Source organism: Dendropsophus ebraccatus, chromosome 4 (assembly GCF_027789765.1).
Source record: "Dendropsophus ebraccatus isolate aDenEbr1 chromosome 4, aDenEbr1.pat, whole genome shotgun sequence".
Classification (NCBI taxonomy): domain Eukaryota; kingdom Metazoa; phylum Chordata; class Amphibia; order Anura; family Hylidae; genus Dendropsophus; species Dendropsophus ebraccatus.
The window spans coordinates 168,103,535-168,120,998 of record NC_091457.1 but is presented as its reverse complement, the minus strand read 5'-3'; the positions used below and the strand labels follow the sequence as shown (position 1 = coordinate 168,120,998).

General features: G+C 46.0%; 1 protein-coding gene across 2 annotated transcripts in view; it reads left to right on the top strand.

Annotated features, from left to right (window-relative positions):
- The first annotated feature begins 15,907 nt into the window (after positions 1-15,907).
- The window catches only part of LOC138790120 (uncharacterized), a 74,325-nt gene continuing 72,768 nt past the window's right edge, over positions 15,908-17,464 (top strand). For both annotated transcript variants that reach the window (XM_069969087.1, XM_069969086.1), the window contains exon 1: positions 15,908-15,958. The gene's annotated coding sequence lies outside the window, so the exon portion shown is untranslated. The remainder of the gene's footprint in view (positions 15,959-17,464) is intronic.

Below are 17,464 nucleotides of genomic sequence, written 5' to 3'. Positions count from 1 at the left end.
ATCTTTTGTGTCCTATGGTCCACGGGACTTGCTGTAAATCAATACATTTTTATCACTAAATGGTCTTAAAATAACGGTAGCAAGATGGCCGCCCCTGTAACAATGCACAAAAAATTTATTTGAAAAAATTACAAGAAGAAAAAGAAACTAATTAGAAAAAAAGAACAAGTTCTAGTATCAGATTAATAAAAAAAAACAAAAAACGTAAAAAGCCTAGAAGATCCATCCCATTTAAGGATGATGTAAAACCTCCCATATTGTGACCCTTGAAGGCGAGGGGGATGTGGGATGATCCTGCTCAGTGCACACAGTTACACACAGTAATATGCATATAATGAAGCCGGATCAGCGAGCATGTAATCAGGACATAACAAGAGATTCAGCGTTATAAGCAGATTAGAGCCAGGAAAATAGATGCCTCATCCATCATCCCGGAAGGTTCCATCAGCAATCCGCCGTACAGCAGGAACAGTTCCAAAACTTTATCGTCCCAACCTAGAACCTAGCTAACAGTACCTAACACCAGCTCCGCACCGAGGACGACCACTGTGGGCAGCATAACGGAACATTAGATGGGCGGCATTGGACGTCTTGGTGTCTGGGTTATTAGATCCTTTCTGTCACATTGGACCGTATGGATGAGAGCAGCAACACGGAGCAGGTGGCAGAGCTCCACGTCAAGAGACACAAAGAGACGTCATAATTAGAGATAAGCGAACCGGGTTCAAGTCGATCCGAACCCGAACGTTCGGTATTTGATTAGCGGGGGCTGCTGAACTTGGATAAAGCTCTAAGGTTGTCTGGATAACATGGATACAGCCAATGACTATATCCATGATTTCCACATAGCCTTAGGGCTTTATCCAACTTCAGCAGCCGCAGCTAATCAAATGCGGAAAGTTTGGGTTCGGATCGACTCCAGCATGCTCCAGGGTCACTCATCTCTAGTCATAATGTCTTGATGCATTTTGGGTGGTTGATGTTCTTTTTGCTTTTTTGCTGGACAATTTGGAGGATCTCGGGGGGAGATAAACAAATGCGTCTCCAGAACTTTCTCCCAAAAAAATGGTGCACCATTCTCAACAAAGAGGGGGACTGCACCTCACATGGCTTCTTCAATCACCGAGGTCGGACACAACCACAGTCACTGAGTGGGCAGATCCCGTGGGATCAGGATGGCGCACAGCCCCAAAGAATGTCGGACTGGGGGTGTCAGAGCGGCTGCTGCAGGGGCGCAGAAGAGGTGACGGTCACTGGTTTATTATTTTTTTATATAACCCCCAGGCTGGTAGCTAACTTTTGGTTTTGTCCTGACAACCCATTTAAATATGCTTTTTAGGATACAGAGTGAAATTGTTGAAGATGACGAGAGACTCGTGTCATGTACAACACAGTGAATATCCTCCTATTGTTTTATTCATGTAACTGGTGTGTGTGTCTCTATAGGATATAATGATATTTATATAAATATAGCAACATTTAGTAATTTTTGTAAATGTTCCTCTCACGTATCACCCGACATTCTTTTATGACTTGAAATGTTTTTGTGGATTCAGTTCAGTTTTTTTTTTAATGACAAATGACTTCAGTTCAAGCTTTTCAGAAAATAGTTTGTATATCACTGATCAAGCAACCCCATAATCTGGTGAGAACATCAGAGCCCCTGAAGCCTGGACTCCTCTACACCTCCCCGCAGAGACTGGACTGAGGCCTGGACTCCCCTACACCTCCCCACAGAGACTGGAACCAAAGCCTGGACTCCTTTACACCTCCCCGCATAGACTGGACTGAAGCTTGGACTCCTCTACACATCATGGCAGAGACTGGACTAAGGCCTGGACTCCTCTACACCTCCCCGCAGAGACTGGATTGAGGCCTGGACTCCTCTACACCTCCCCGCAGAGACTGGACTGAGGCCTGGACTCCTCTACACCTCCCCGCAGAGACTGGACTGAGGCCTGGACTCCTCTACACCTCCCCGCAGAGACTGGACTGAGGCCTGGACTCCTCTACACCTCCCCGCAGAGACTGGACTCTACACATCCCTCTAGAGTCTGGACTGAATCCTGTACTACTCAGCACTTTCCCGCAGAGACTGGACTGAGGCCTGGACTCCTCTACACCTCCCCACAGAGACTGGACCAAAGCCTGGACTCCCCTACACCTCCCCACAGAGACTGGACCAAAGCCTGGACTCCTTTACACCTCCCCGCATAGACTGGACTGAAGCCTGGACTCCTCTACATATCATGGCAGAGACTGGACTGAGGCCTGGACTCCTCTACACATCATTCTAGAGTCTGGACTGAAGCCTGTACTATGCACTTTCCTGCAGAGACTGGACTGAGGCCTGGACTCCCCTACACCTCCCCACAGAGACTGGAACCAAAGCCTGGACTCCTTTACACCTCCCCACATAGACTGGACTGAAGCCTGGGCTCCTCTACACCTCCCCGCAGAGACTGGACTCCTCTACTCCCCACAGAGACTGGACTGAGGCCTGGACTCCTCTACACATCTCTTCTGAGACTTGTAGCTGGGGCTTAACAATATATTAGGTGAAAGGATCTGTGAGGACGGGGATGGGGCCGCTGTGTCTCTGCCGGGTGCAATCTACTGGGAGAACGGGAAATTAATAAAACACAAAAAATCTGCAGCTCAAGAGGACGTAAAAGGTAAAAACCATCTAAATGTTTAATGTTCTTCTCAGCAAGTTCTAATATAAGGTTGTAAAAGAGAAAGGAACAGCGCTCCATGGCATAATACAGACCGTACATCAGATGGGAGCGATAGTGAAAATGGTCTCACCTGGTCGTCTTGAGATCTAAGAGGCACAACACTCAAAAAGCATGAAAGGTGAACCGCAGCCACTCCTCGGATTCTCCCACAGCGGGATCAATTTAGTCAGAAAAAACCTCCACTCCACCACGAGGTACTGTAGGGCGCAGGTCCAATGTAAGAAGCGTGGAGAATGTTATCCTCCATGAGGAGCTCTCAGGCTGGAGATGACTGGCTGCCAGTCTGGCTGATTTGAGCCAGTCATCTCCAGCCTGAGAGCTCCTCATGGAGGATCACATTCTCCACGCTTCTTATATTGGACCTGCGCCCTACAGTACCTCGTGGTGGAGTGGAGGTTTTTTTCTAATATAAGATTGTGGCTTTTGCTGTATTGTTTAGGAATCAGTGTAATTGTTTTGCTTGCGGTCACAAGAGCGGGCTCGTCCGGGCCCCCGGCTGATGTGTGGCTGCCGGGGGTGTCCCGTCCTATCACTGATGAGCGGCGCTACCGGGGAACTCCCTGTGCCACCTGGAGCCCTGATTTCCAGCACAGAAAGCGCACGTCAGAGACGCTTCCTGTGCCAGAAGACCCAGCCCCGGCGTACAGGGAGTTCACTGATGCGCGGCACTGCCGGGGATAGGACGGGCACTCCCGGCAGCCGCGCATCAGCCGGGGACCAGACAGAGCCTGAAGAAGGAGAGGATTGCCGGGGGAGCGTGTTAGGTGAGTTTGTGTTGTTTTGTTTTGTTTGTTTTTTTTAAATTCTGCTTGGGGAAGAGGGGGGCATCTATAAGGGGTGGGGGAAGAGGGGGGTGGCATCTATAAGGGGAGGGGGAGAGGAGGGCCATCTATAAGGGGAGGGGGGAGAGGGGGGCCATCTATAAGGAGAGGGGGGCCATCTATAAGGAGAGGGGGGGGTGATCTATAAGGGGGGGGGGGGTGATCTATAAGGAGGGGGGGTGATCTATAAGGAGAGGGGGCCATCTATAAGGAGGGGGGGCCATCTATAAGGAGAGGGGGCCATCTATAAGGGGTGGGGGGAGAAGGGGCCATCTATAAGAGGGGGCAACATGCAGTGGGGTCATACACTATAAGGGGGGTCACATAGTGTCAGGGCTACCCACTAAATGAAGGGTGTAAAGGGGCCAGTACAGATGTGCAGTGTGTATAGAGATGAGGATGGTGCCAGAATGAGGAGACTAATATGTCTGTATGGCAGATTCTGTGGATCCGTGGCTCGGAGAAGTTCTCATAACGGCCCAGGGCAGATGGAGAAGAAGAAAATGAAAAGGGAAGAACTCTGATCAGAGAAGATGTCCCCTGTGAGTTACCTGATGTAACTGCACTGTAATTTATATGGTGTATACAACCTGTGTAGAGCTGCGTCCACCTCTATATGACTGGATGAGGTGATAGTGATCTGTGTACAGTGGATCTTATTCAGTAGCAGCGGTGGTGTTAGTCAGTATGTGGTGGTATTAGTCAGTATGTGGTGGTAATGTTTGTTACTTGTTATCCGGTACTGTTTTATTTGGTTAGTAACAATATGGTGGTGATGGTAGTGGTTGTGGTGTGGCAGTAATATTTCCCCCTTGTATACTGGTATTATTGGTAATATTGGTCTCAGTATACAGGATTTGGTCAGTAACAGTATGGCGGTAATATATATGGTGATAATATTTTTTCTTTCTATATGCTGGTGTTCTTGGTAATATCTGTCTTGCGGCACATATCTATCTATCTACACACATACACCTACCAGTAGCATCACTTGGTCGTGAAAGGGGGGGGGGGCCCAAGTTGACCTCTCACACCAGGGCCCAGGAGACATTAGCTACGCCCCTGTTTGAAGGGGTTGTCTCCTAAAAACCCTCTTATTAGATGGGAGACCCCAGCAAACAAGAAAAGTCTCTGATGTTTATACGTTTTCTCTGGAGTAGCCACTAGAGGAGAAGCGGGGTATTACATGGTGGACATTCAAGGGTCTGTTTAGTTGAATCCTTGGCTTATTAAAAAGGGGTCTTGAGCAAACTTACCAACTGTTGATCCTGACCATCATGGCAGCTGAGTGGCCTTAACTCCCAAGTGCTGCTCCTGATCCTACGTAAGACTGTAATGCAACATACTGGAAAAGCGTAAGGCCTTTTAAAGGAGAACTCTGGCCAAGGAATTTTATGTTTCAAAATGCAGGCGCCGGGGAAAACATAAGTTATCACAACTCACCTCTCCCCATGCCTCTCCAACGTTGAATCGCCGCTCCGGAACCCCCGCCAGGCTCCGGGATCTCCACCAGTCGATGTCATGACCCAGTTAATGGACCGGCCACTCAGCGGGATGCCACTCCAGTCACTGATTGGCTGAGCGGCCAGTCCAGCAGCCGAGATGGGTGTTGTGACGTTACAACATCTCTGGGTGCCTTCCGGCGAGGGTTCCGGGGCCGCTCACACTGCGCATCGTGTAAGTAAGGACTGGTTGTTATGTTCTCACCTGCCCTCGCCGCCTGTCAGATTTTCGCCACGACTGGACTTCTCCTTTAAGAATCAATGCTTTGAAAATGTGTCAGTGCAATTGAGTGACAAGTCCTGTATGTGTGCAGAGGCCTGACGGGGATCGGGGGAATTCTAGCTGTCAGTTATTGTGGAGATACACGCTCCGTACCTGGACCTGGACTCATCCATCACTTTAGTGTTGTAGTTCCTGCTGCTTTATTGTGAGGTTATTGTCTCCCGGTGGGTTTTGAGGTCTCCGGCCCGGGCCCGGCAGCTGCTCTTAACCATGGAGCTCGTTCCCCAGGAGGATTGTTCTCATTTCTCTGGCCTAATAGCCTCCTGATGGCCGCTGGGTCCGGCTCCAATGCTCCGGACAACCATAATGGTCAGAAGGTTGTTTTCTGTTATAAAGCTGTAAATCACGGCCTGTAGTATAATGGGGTTTGTTGTGTGTCAGGAACTGTGATGAGAGCGGGTTCCTCTGTACATGTGGACTTCATATATGTGTATATAAAAGGAAGGTAACCTAGCAGGACCGGCCTACTACACACAGCGATATAGCATCGCTCTCTATATATGCACATTTATACAGAGAGCTGTCAGTCACAGACTAGGACCGCCCACTTTACCAGTGAGGAGCCAATGAGGAGTAAATGACCAGTTATTCCTAATAATTCGCTGCGGAATCTGTTGGCGCTATACAAATAAATAAATAAATCATATATATCCGCCCCCTCGGCTCCTCCTGCTCTATAACATGGCGGCTGCAGAGTGGAATGGGATTTCGATGTGACAGGTTCCCTTTAACTAAATTAAAGGGGAACAACCTTCCAAACAATTATATTTTCCGTATTATCCTCTGCGTGTTTTTTATCTTCACCGGTTACATTGCGGCGTCTTCTTGCTCCTGTTTCCCGTCTCTTAATAACAGGACAGTCACGCGGCTCCCGTAAGCTCGGTCGGATCTGACGTTATCAGATATGGCATTTAAATGCCACCGCTCCGCTCCCCAGACTGCGGCTTCTGCAGACTCCTCCGCCGGGACGTCATTGAACTTCTCCGATACAGAAAAAGACTCATTTCTATTCATTATTGATAAGTCCGACCGCTCCGTGTCTGTCTGCAGCGCGCAGTCCTCGTTCTGCCGTTCTGCGATGAATAGGTTTGGGTTTACCGTCACCTGGGAGACGCCATTTTCTTTTACCCACCTGGGGATGGTGCGGGGTGTACGCATGATGAGAGCCGCCTAGACGCCATCATTTCCCATCAGACAGCAGAAGCCGGCCATACATGTCAGATCGCTGTCAACCAAATCAGCTATTTTGCCAACAGCCATCTTTTCAGACCCCTGAATACACACTCACCCTGTGAAGAAGAAAGCCGCTGCCAGACGCCTCTGATTGTGGTTCGTCTCACCAAGGACAAGGACGCTCACCCTTCTTACCCTCATCTACGCTCACCCTTCTTACCCTCATCTACGCTCACCCTTCTTACCCTCATCTACGCTCACCCTTCTTACCCTCATCTACGCTCACCCTTCTTACCCTCATCTACGCTCACCCTTCTTACCCTCATCTACGCTCACCCTTCTTACCCTCATCTACGCTCACCCTTCTTACCCTCATCTACGCTCACCCTTCTTACCCTCATCTACGCTCACCTTTTTTCCTTCTTTTTTTACTACAGTAAATAAACAATTTGCTGACGGCTACAGTGGATTGGGGATGAATAGAGCGCTGACTCTTGGATGAGACGTGAGTCACAATTAACCTGTGTAACCGTAGTCACAGAAACTCCACAACAGTGAGCCGGAGCCGGGTGTCTGATGCCGCCATCACTCCGCCCTCCGCAAACATTATCGTATCACTAATCCACAGCAGGAGAGCAGGTTATTACTACACATTGTCCTATCGGCCGCACTCACTCTCCATATAACTGCAGACCTGTAGGATTTACCCAACGTGGAGCCTCCTGGTCCTCATTCACGGGGAACCATATGAGCCGATGTTCCTTTTTTGTGGGAATTGGGGAAGATAAAAAACACGGCCCAATCTGCTGACGCCATGTTATAAAGCAGGAGAAACCGAGCGGAAAGATATATATTCTTATGGGAAAATATTCTGTAGAGTTTGGAATTTACCTTAAACCTTTTTTTTTTTTTTTTTCTAGTTTAAGGACTCCGGTGGGCGGTCCTACTCAGTGATTGACAGTTATCTCTGTGTTCCTACTCATTCTGGGAAGGCTGTTTTGTTATGACAAAAGATTCAGTAGAAAGTCTAACATCTAGACTTAGGTCCTATTACATATCCCAATAATAACTGTAAAGGAGCGCCAATCTGCTAGATCGGAGCTCGTTTACTGGGCCTGTTACACGGTCTGATAATCGTTTAATAAGGGCTGCATGGACATTGTTACCAATGTCCTTGCAGCCCTTGCTTAAACTGCATACATTACCCATCCATGGTGCAGGGCTCCTCTTGCGGTGCCCTTCTCCCCAGGTCCCGTGTGCTGCAGCTTCAGAGCAGCCTGTCTTAGCTGACAGGCCGCTCAGCCAATCACTGGCAGAGACCAGAACAGAAGGCAGAGCTGCAGACATCGGGGGAGGCCCAAGGACACTGAGGAAGGTGGTAAGTTAATACTTTATTATTTTATGCGAGAGTCATCAGCCGCCGGCCGCACATCCTTATTACACGTAGCGAAGCGCATCCAGCGCCCAATAATTTTACGTCTGGATCTAAAGAAACAATCAGGTTATCCCTATTACAGGGAGTGTTAATCGGCCGATTATTGCTCCATGTAATAGGGCCCTTAGGAGTCCAGTGGTTGGTCCTAACTAATGATGTATGAACACAAATAACTGTCAGTTATTGATTAGGACCGCCCACTGGACTCTTAAACTCCCTATCTATATAATAAAAATGAAAGTCTGTCTGTCTGTCCCGTATAGACTTCCAATCGCCTGAACAGTTTGACCCCAAATTTGGCCCACAGATACATTGGGTGCCCGGGAAGGTTATAGCGAAGGTCCCGTCCCCGCCAGATATACAGGAGAGGAGGGGGAGGGGAAAGAGAGGCGCCTCATAGAGATGAATGGGAAAATCTCCTCACTGCAAACACAGGTGATATAATTAGCTGCAGCAGACACGGCAGTTGGAGCCTTAGCAACCAATAGGATTACTGCTTTCATTTTCACAGGGAGCAATGGTTGCTAGGGAAGCTGCCTCACAACATCCACAGTAATAACTGGTAGACCCCATACTCCAACTATACAGTACATGTATACAGGACCCCCTACTCCATCTATACAGGACATGTATATACAGGACCCCCTACTCCATCTATACAGCACATGTATACAGGAACCCCTACTCCATCTATACAGCACATGTATACAGGACCCCCTACTCCATCTATACAGCACATGTATACAGGAACCCTTACTTCATCTATACAGTACATGTATACATGACCCCTTACTCCATCTATACAGTACATGTACACAGGGCCCCCTACTCCATCTATACAGTATATGTATACAGGACCCCCAACTCCATCTATACAGTACATGTATACAGGAGCCCCTACTCCATCTATACAGTACATGTATACAGGACCCCCTACGCCATCTATACAGTACATGTATATAGGAGCCCCTACTCCATCTATACAGTACATGTATACAGGACCCCCTACTCCATCTATACAGTACATGTATACAGGACCCCCTACTCCATCTATACAGTACATGTATACAGGACCCCCTACTCCATCTATACAGTACATGTATACAGGACCCCCTATTTCATCTATACAGTACAGGTATACAGGACCCTCTACTTCATCTATACAGTACATGTATACAGGGCCCCCTACTCCATCTATACAGTACTTGTATACGGGACCCCTACTCCATCTATACAGTACTTGTATACGGGACCCCTACTCCATCTATACAGTACATGTATACAGGACCCCCTACTCCATCTATACAGTACATGTATACAGGACCCCCTACTCCATCTATACAGTACATGTATACAGGACCCCCTACTCCATCTATACAGTACATGTATACAGGACCCCCTACTCCATGTTTACAGGACCCCCTACTCCATCTATACAGTACATGTATACAGGACCCGCTACTCCATGTTTACAGGACCCCCTACTCCATCTATACAGTACATGTATACAGGACCCCCTACTCCATCTATACAGTACATGTACACAGGACCCCCTACTCCATCTATACCGTACATGTATACAGGACCCCCTACTCCATCTATACAGTACAGGTATACAGGACCCCCTACTCCATCTATACAGCACATGTATACAGGACCCCCTACTCCATCTATACAGTACATGTATACAGGGCCCCCTACTCCATGTATACAGGACCCCTACTCCATCTGTACAGTACATGTATACAGGACCCCCTACTCCATCTATACAGTACATGTACACAGGGCCCCCTACTCCATCTATACAGGACATGTACACAGGACCCCCTACTCCATCTATACAGTACATGTATACAGGGCCCCCTACTCCATCTATACAGTACATGTATACAGGTCCCCTTACTCCATCTATACAGTACATGTATACAGAACCCCCTACTCCATCTATACAGTACATTTGTACGGGACCCCCTACTCCATCTATACAGTACATGTATACAGGACAGTATTACCAGCTGCTGCTGCCCTAAGCACTAAACCTGAAGGTGCCCCATCCTCACTCACCAATTAGCATCAGGATAGGTAGGTAATAGCTCCACACGTCACATTTAACACCGCCACACCAAGCCTGACCAATACCGCCATACTGTGATACGGTGACTGACCAATACTGCCATACCCCCTTCGAAAAGACACCAGATTTTCTGGCAAGTCTGAACGGGAGGGTACTGCCCCTCTGCAAGGTGCTACCCTACGCACCAGACCATGGGTGCCTAATGGTAAATACGACCCTACAGGTATACAGGACCCCAAAACTATACACTACAGGTGCACGGGACCTCCACTAACTATATACTACAGGTATACAGGACCCCAAACTTTACACTACAGGTATACAGGACCTCCACCAACTATACACTACAGGTATATAGAACCCCAAACTATACACTACAGGTATACAGGTCCTCAAAACTATACACTACAGGTATACAGGACCTCCACCAACTCTATACTACAGGTATACAGCACCTTCACCAATTCTATACCACAGGTGTACAGGACCCCCAAACTTTACACTACAGGTATACAGGATCTCCACCAACTATATACTACAGGTATATAGGACCCCAAACTATACACTACAGGTTTACAGGAACCCAAAACTATACACTACAGGTATACAGGACCTCTACCAACTATATAATACAGGTATACAGCACCCCCACCAACTCTATACTACAGGTATACAGGACCCCAAAGCTATACACTACAGGTATACAGGAACTCCACCAACTATATACTACAGGTATATAGGACCCCAAACTACACACTACAGGTATACAGGACCCCAAAACTATACATACAGGTATACAGGACCTCCACCAACTCTATACTACAGTTATACAGAACCCTCAAACTATGCACTACAGGTATACAGGACCCCCGAACTTTATACTACAGGTATACAAGACCTCCACCAACTATACATTACAGGTATACAGCACCAACTATATACTACAGGTATACAGGACCCCTGGACTATGCAGTACAGGTTTACAGGCCCTTCACCAACTATACACTGCGTGTATACAGGACCTCCCTCAACTATACACTACAGGTATACAGCCCCCCCAACTACACACTACAGGTATACAGGACCCCCCCCCAACTATACACTATAGGTATACAGCCCCCCCAACTATGCACTACAGATATGCGAGACCCCCAAAAACTATACACTGTGGGTATACAGAACCCCTCCAACTATGAACTACAGGTTTACACTAATTCCACTGGTTAACACAGATGAAACAATACCTTTAGCTTGGCCTCCTGGGCACCTTAGAACAAATCTAATTAACACACTGGCACTTTATACCCGGGCAGCGCCGGGTACATTTTCTAGTAACATATAATATATCATACAGACTCGCCTGGAATCCCGTTCCCCGTCATCTGGATGAGCTGTAAAAAGTTTCCACCTGCAGAATAATCCTATAAATATCAATAGTATCTAATATTAGAGAGAATAAACCCTCGCACATGTAGGAATAAGATGGAGGGGGCCGTCCATGGAGGGGACCGTCTATGGAGCAAGAGTGGACCACGCCTCCTCCCTGCCTTGTCACACCCCCTTGTCCGTCTATCAGGTGAGCGGGACTTACATGATAGAAAAGGGGTTTGCACACATATCTCTGCCTTATCTGTGTCGTATACCGGGGGCACGTATAATAAATCTGCCCCATAAGTGCTCTGTGAGATACAGGGAGGTATGGGGTCAGGATCAGCACCTGCCGGGCTCTGCACCTAAATCTGGATCAGTGACCGGCGATTCAATCACAACCTCCAGAAATGGATTCTAGATGATTTTTTTCATCTTTAGTTTCTGCACAACTTATCAGACATTATAGAAATACGTCCTGTGTGCACAATGGTATCTCACTCACCCTACTATTAATAGACGCACAGGTGTAGGGTGGGCCCAGTGTAGGAGGGCAGGAAGGAGAGGGTTAAAAGGCGTACAGGTGTAGGGTGGGCCCAGTGTAGGAGGGCAGGAAGGAGAGGGTTAAAAGGCGTACAGGTGTAGGAGGGCAGGAAGGAGAGGGTTAATAGATGTACAGGTGATCAGTACAGGTGTAGGGTGGGCCCAGTGAAGGACAACAGGGATTAGAGGGTTAATAACCGGCGTCTCCTCGGTTGCCCGTCTGGGGCCTACACCTATATGGAATTTTGCTTGTTTTGTGTTCGTAGGAATTTCTCCTGTCCGAGAATCCCAGGAGACGTTCACCACAAAACCACTGAGATGGTTAGAAAAGGGTCAGCAATTCTTCTGAGGCAAAACTGTAGAACGGGTGACAGGACAGCACCCCTCCCCCCTCCTCCCCCCCCCCCCCCCCCCCCAGGCAGCGTGGCGTCTCAGGGTCCATTTACACAGAAAGATTATCTGACAGATTATCTGTCAAAGATTTAAAGACAAAGCCAGAAACAGACTATAAACAGAGATCAGGTCATTAAGGAAAGCCTGAGATTTCTCCTATTTTCAAATCCATTCCTGGCTTTGGCTTCAAATCTTTGGCAGATAATCTGTCAGATAATCTTTCTTTGTAAACGGACCCTGATTTACAAGGAGGTAGGGGGTCAAGATTAGAAGCTGCCGGGCTCTCAGTATATAACTATAATAGTACAGTGGTGCCTTGGATTATGGTTCCTTGATAAATATTGTGGTGCCTTGATATATATATATATATATATATATATATATATATATATATATACTGTATACAGTGGTGCCTTGGATTAGGAGCATAATCTGTTCCGGGACGGCGCTTGTAATCCAAATCCACTCTTACACTAGAGCAAATTTTCCCATAAAAAATCATTGAAATGCAGACAATTGGTTCCGCACCCCAAATATACTGATTATTATTCTGAATAACATGTAGAAGAGATGAAACAATGAGAAGCAGCTGGATATGTGATATATAAGTTACTGTACAGTATAGCAGCATGTGGTGTATAATGTATAGTAACTGTATAACCCTGATAATACAGCAGCAGCTGGATATGTGATATATAAGTTACTGTACAGTATAGCAGCATGTGGTGTATAATGTATAGTAACTGTATAACCCTGATAACACAGCAGCTGGATATGTGATATATAAGTTACTGTACAGTATAGCAGCATGTGGTGTATAATGTATAGTAACTGTATAACCCTGATAACACTGCAGCTGGATATGTGATATATAAGTTACTGTACAGTATAGCAGCATGTGGTATATAATGTATAGTAACTGTATAACCCTGATAACACAGCAGCTGGATATGTGATATATAAGTTACTGTACAGTATAGCAGCATGTGGTATATAATGTATAGTAACTGTATAACCCTGATAACACAGCAGCTGGATATGTGATATATAAGTTACTGTACAGTATAGCAATCAGCATGTGGTATATAATGTATAGTAACTGTATAACCCTGATAACACAGCAGCTGGATATGTGATATATAAGTTACTGTACAGTATAGCAGCATGTGGTGTATAATGTATAGTAACTGTATAACCCTGATAATACAGCAGCAGGATATGTGATATATAAGTTACTGTACAGTATAGCAGCATGTGGTGTATAATGTATAGTAACTGTATAACCGTGATAACACAGCAGCTGGATATGTGATATATAAGTTACTGTACAGTATAGCAGCATGTGGTGTATAATGTATAGTAACTGTATAACACTGATAACACTGCAGCAGCTGGATATGTGATATATAAGTTACTGTACAGTATAGCAATCAGCATGTGGTATATAATGTATAGTAACTGTATAACCCTGATAACACAGCAGCTGGATATGTGATATATAAGTTACTGTACAGTATAGCAATCAGCATGTGGTGTATAATGTATAGTAACTGTATAACCCTGATAATACAGCAGCAGGATATGTGATATATAAGTTACTGTACAGTATAGCAGCATGTGGTGTATAATGTATAATAACTATATAACCCTGATAACACAGCAGCTGGATATGTGATATATAAGTTACTGTACAGTATAGCAGCATGTGGTATATAATGTATAGTAACTGTATAACCCTGATAACACAGCAGCAGCTGGATATGTGATATATAAGTTACTGTACAGTATAGCAATCAGCATGTGGTGTATAATGTATAGTAACTGCATAACCCTGATAACACAGCAGCTGGATATGTGATATATAAGTTACTGTACAGTATAGCAGCATGTGGTGTATAATGTATAGTAACTGTATAACCCTGATAACACTGCAGCTGGATATGTGATATATAAGTTACTGTACAGTATAGCAGCATGTGGTGTATAATGTATTGTAACTGTATAACCCTGATAACACAGCAGCTGGATATGTGATATATAAGTTACTGTACAGTATAGCAGCATGTGGTGTATAATGTATAGTAACTGTATAACCCTGATAACACAGCAGCTGGATATGTGATATATAAGTTACTGTACAGTATAGCAATCAGCATGTGGTGTATAATGTATAGTAACTGTATAACCCTGATAACACAGCAGCTGGATATGTGATATATAAGTTACTGTACAGTACAGCAATCAGCATGTGGTGTATAATGTATAGTAACTGTATAACCCTGATAACACTGCAGCTGGATATGTGATATATAAGTTACTGTACAGTATAGCAGCATGTGGTGTATAATGTATAGTAACTGTATAACCCTGATAATACAGCAGCAGCAGGATGTGATATATAAGTTACTGTACAGTATAGCAGCATGTGGTGTATAATGTATAGTAACTGTATAACCCTGATAACACTGCAGCTGGATATGTGATATATAAGTTACTGTACAGTATAGCAATCAGCGTGTGGTGTATAATGTATAGTAACTGTATAACCCTGATAACACAGCAGCTGGATATGTGATATATAAGTTACTGTACAGTATAGCAGCATGTGGTGTATAATGTATAGTAACTGTATAACCCTGATAACACTGCAGCTGGATATGTGATATATAAGTTACTGAGCGTAGTACAACAGGCTAGAATAGAGAAGCAGGGCTGCTGTCAGAGGTCTGTGTGGTCACATGACACCAATGGGGAAGGGGTGTGTTCAGCCTGGACCAATCAGGAAGTGAGAATCAGAGCTGTGCAGGAGGACAGTGACAGAAACTTTATATACAGCAGTTTGAGTGGCTGAGTGTAAGTGCAGGCAATATATACAGCAGTGTGTATATCTGAGTGTGAGTGCAGGCACATTATAGCAGCAGTGTGTATAGCTGAGTGTGAGTGCAGGCATATTATAGCAGTGGTGTTTATAGCTGAGTGTAAGTGCAGGCACTTTATAGCAGGAATGGAGAGGATAGGAAACACAAGGGCTGACAGAGACTGCAGGGAACACTCTGTCCAGAGAGAGAGAGGGGTTACAGCTATGAAGAGATTACCCACAGTCCTGTCCCCTGATGTAAGCCCCAGCCTGAAGTGGATCTGCCATGATCTGGAAGGTGAGGGAGACTTCCTGGGTCAGAGTACAGGGCTCTTAAACCAAGTTACCACTTTGAAAAACTGTGAGCTCTTCTTGCAAAACGTTCTTGAACCAAGGTACCACTGTATATCAGTTTATCACTATATTAGTATATCAGTACATCAGTATAGTAGTATATCAGTAGTTCAGTATATCCCTATATGTCGGTATATATCAGTATATCAGTATCTTAGTATATCAGTATATATTAGTATATCAGGGTTTGTCAGTATATCACTATATGTCAGTATATATCAGTATATTACTATATCAGTGTATATTAGTATATCAGTGTATGTCAGTATATCACTATATGTCAGTATATCACTATATGTCAGTATATATCAGTATATCAGTATGTCATGTCTCTATAGTCCTGTAATTTTCCTGTTTCTCTCTATAGGGGACATTGTGCGTTCGTTCGGCCGCTCAGTAATACCTCGGCTCCTCGCGGTATGTTACCTGTTCTGTTAGTGACTGTAGCTATAAATCATGGCTGACATAAACCTGTTTGTCCTTTGTGCGGAGTCATTGATGGGATTAGGCTGAAGGCTCCGATGACTTCACGAGGAAACACTTACCTGAGCTCAGTCAGCGGCGGCGGTGAGGGACAGCGTCCTCGTCCTTTGTTTACCTGTCCTGTAATATAAGGGGAGCTGTCAGCGGCGGCAATGCTTAGATACCGGGTTACCTGAGCGGAGGGAGAGAAGCTGATCTCACCTGCCGGGGGCCCAGGTGAGGAAAAAGGCGGAATCCCTCCCAGCCAAGCAATGCAGAGGAGCCCGAGGAGGGCGGCCGGGCAGCCAGGAGCCAGGTGAGACACACTATATACTGGAGAGGAGGGCGGCCAGGAGCCAGTTGAGACTATATATATATATATATATATATATATATATATATACACACTATATACTGGAGAGAAGACCTGCCGGGAGCCAGGTGAGACTATATATATCTATATATATATATATATATATATATATATATATATATATATATATATATATACACACACACACACACTATATACTGGATAGGAGGGCCATTAGGGCAAATCTGCAACAAAAAGGTAAATTTCTGCGGCCTTCAGATCTGCCGCCCGGCTGTTTCTGCCGATTCTCGGAGTGAAGAGAAGGTTGTTACGTTTTCTTCCGTGTTGCAGTTATTGTACATTGTGCGCATGTTGTGATCGCTGCCTATAGAACACTGGAGGGGATTCACAGGCCGGACACGGGGGCCGGATCTGCATCACATTTATTATGTCTTTTAGACCCTTTTTATTGCATTGCTTTGTGTCTAGAAGGGCCATGTGGCGATTGCACCGACTTGCGCCAAACTTCTGTTGTGTTTTGAAACGATTTGTCAGCCCAGATGCTCTTGTACCGTCAGCGGCCGCGGTGTGCGACACTTTTATACCGGTGAATGATATTTTATTCACCTGTTTCTCCCATAAAGCCGTCCTGTCAGTAACCGCATTATGAAGCCTCAGTCCGCAGTAATGATGCTGGTGATGTGTGACCCAGCTGCATCTCAGGGAAAACTGCAGCCGCTGCTCCGAGAACTCAGCATAAAATGGTCAAGTGCGCAATATCTAAATCTGTACGGGGAGGAGAGCTGGGAGAGTACAGGGAAGAGGGAGGCGAGCATGGGGGAGTACAGGGAGAGTGCTAGGGGAATGCAGGGAGGAGAGCATGGGGGAATACAGGGAGAGTGCTGGGGGAATGCAGGGAGGAGAGCATGGGGGAGTACAGGGAGAGTGCTAGGGGAATGCAGGGAGGAGAGCATGGGGGAGTACAGGGAGAGTGCTAGGGGAATGCAGGGAGGAGAGCATGGGGGAGTACAGGGAGAGTGCTGGGGGAATGCAGGGAGGAGTACAGGGAGAGTACAGGGAAGAGGGAGGAGAGCATGGGGGAGTACAGGGAGAGTGCTAGGGGAATGCAGGGAGGAGAGCATGGGGGA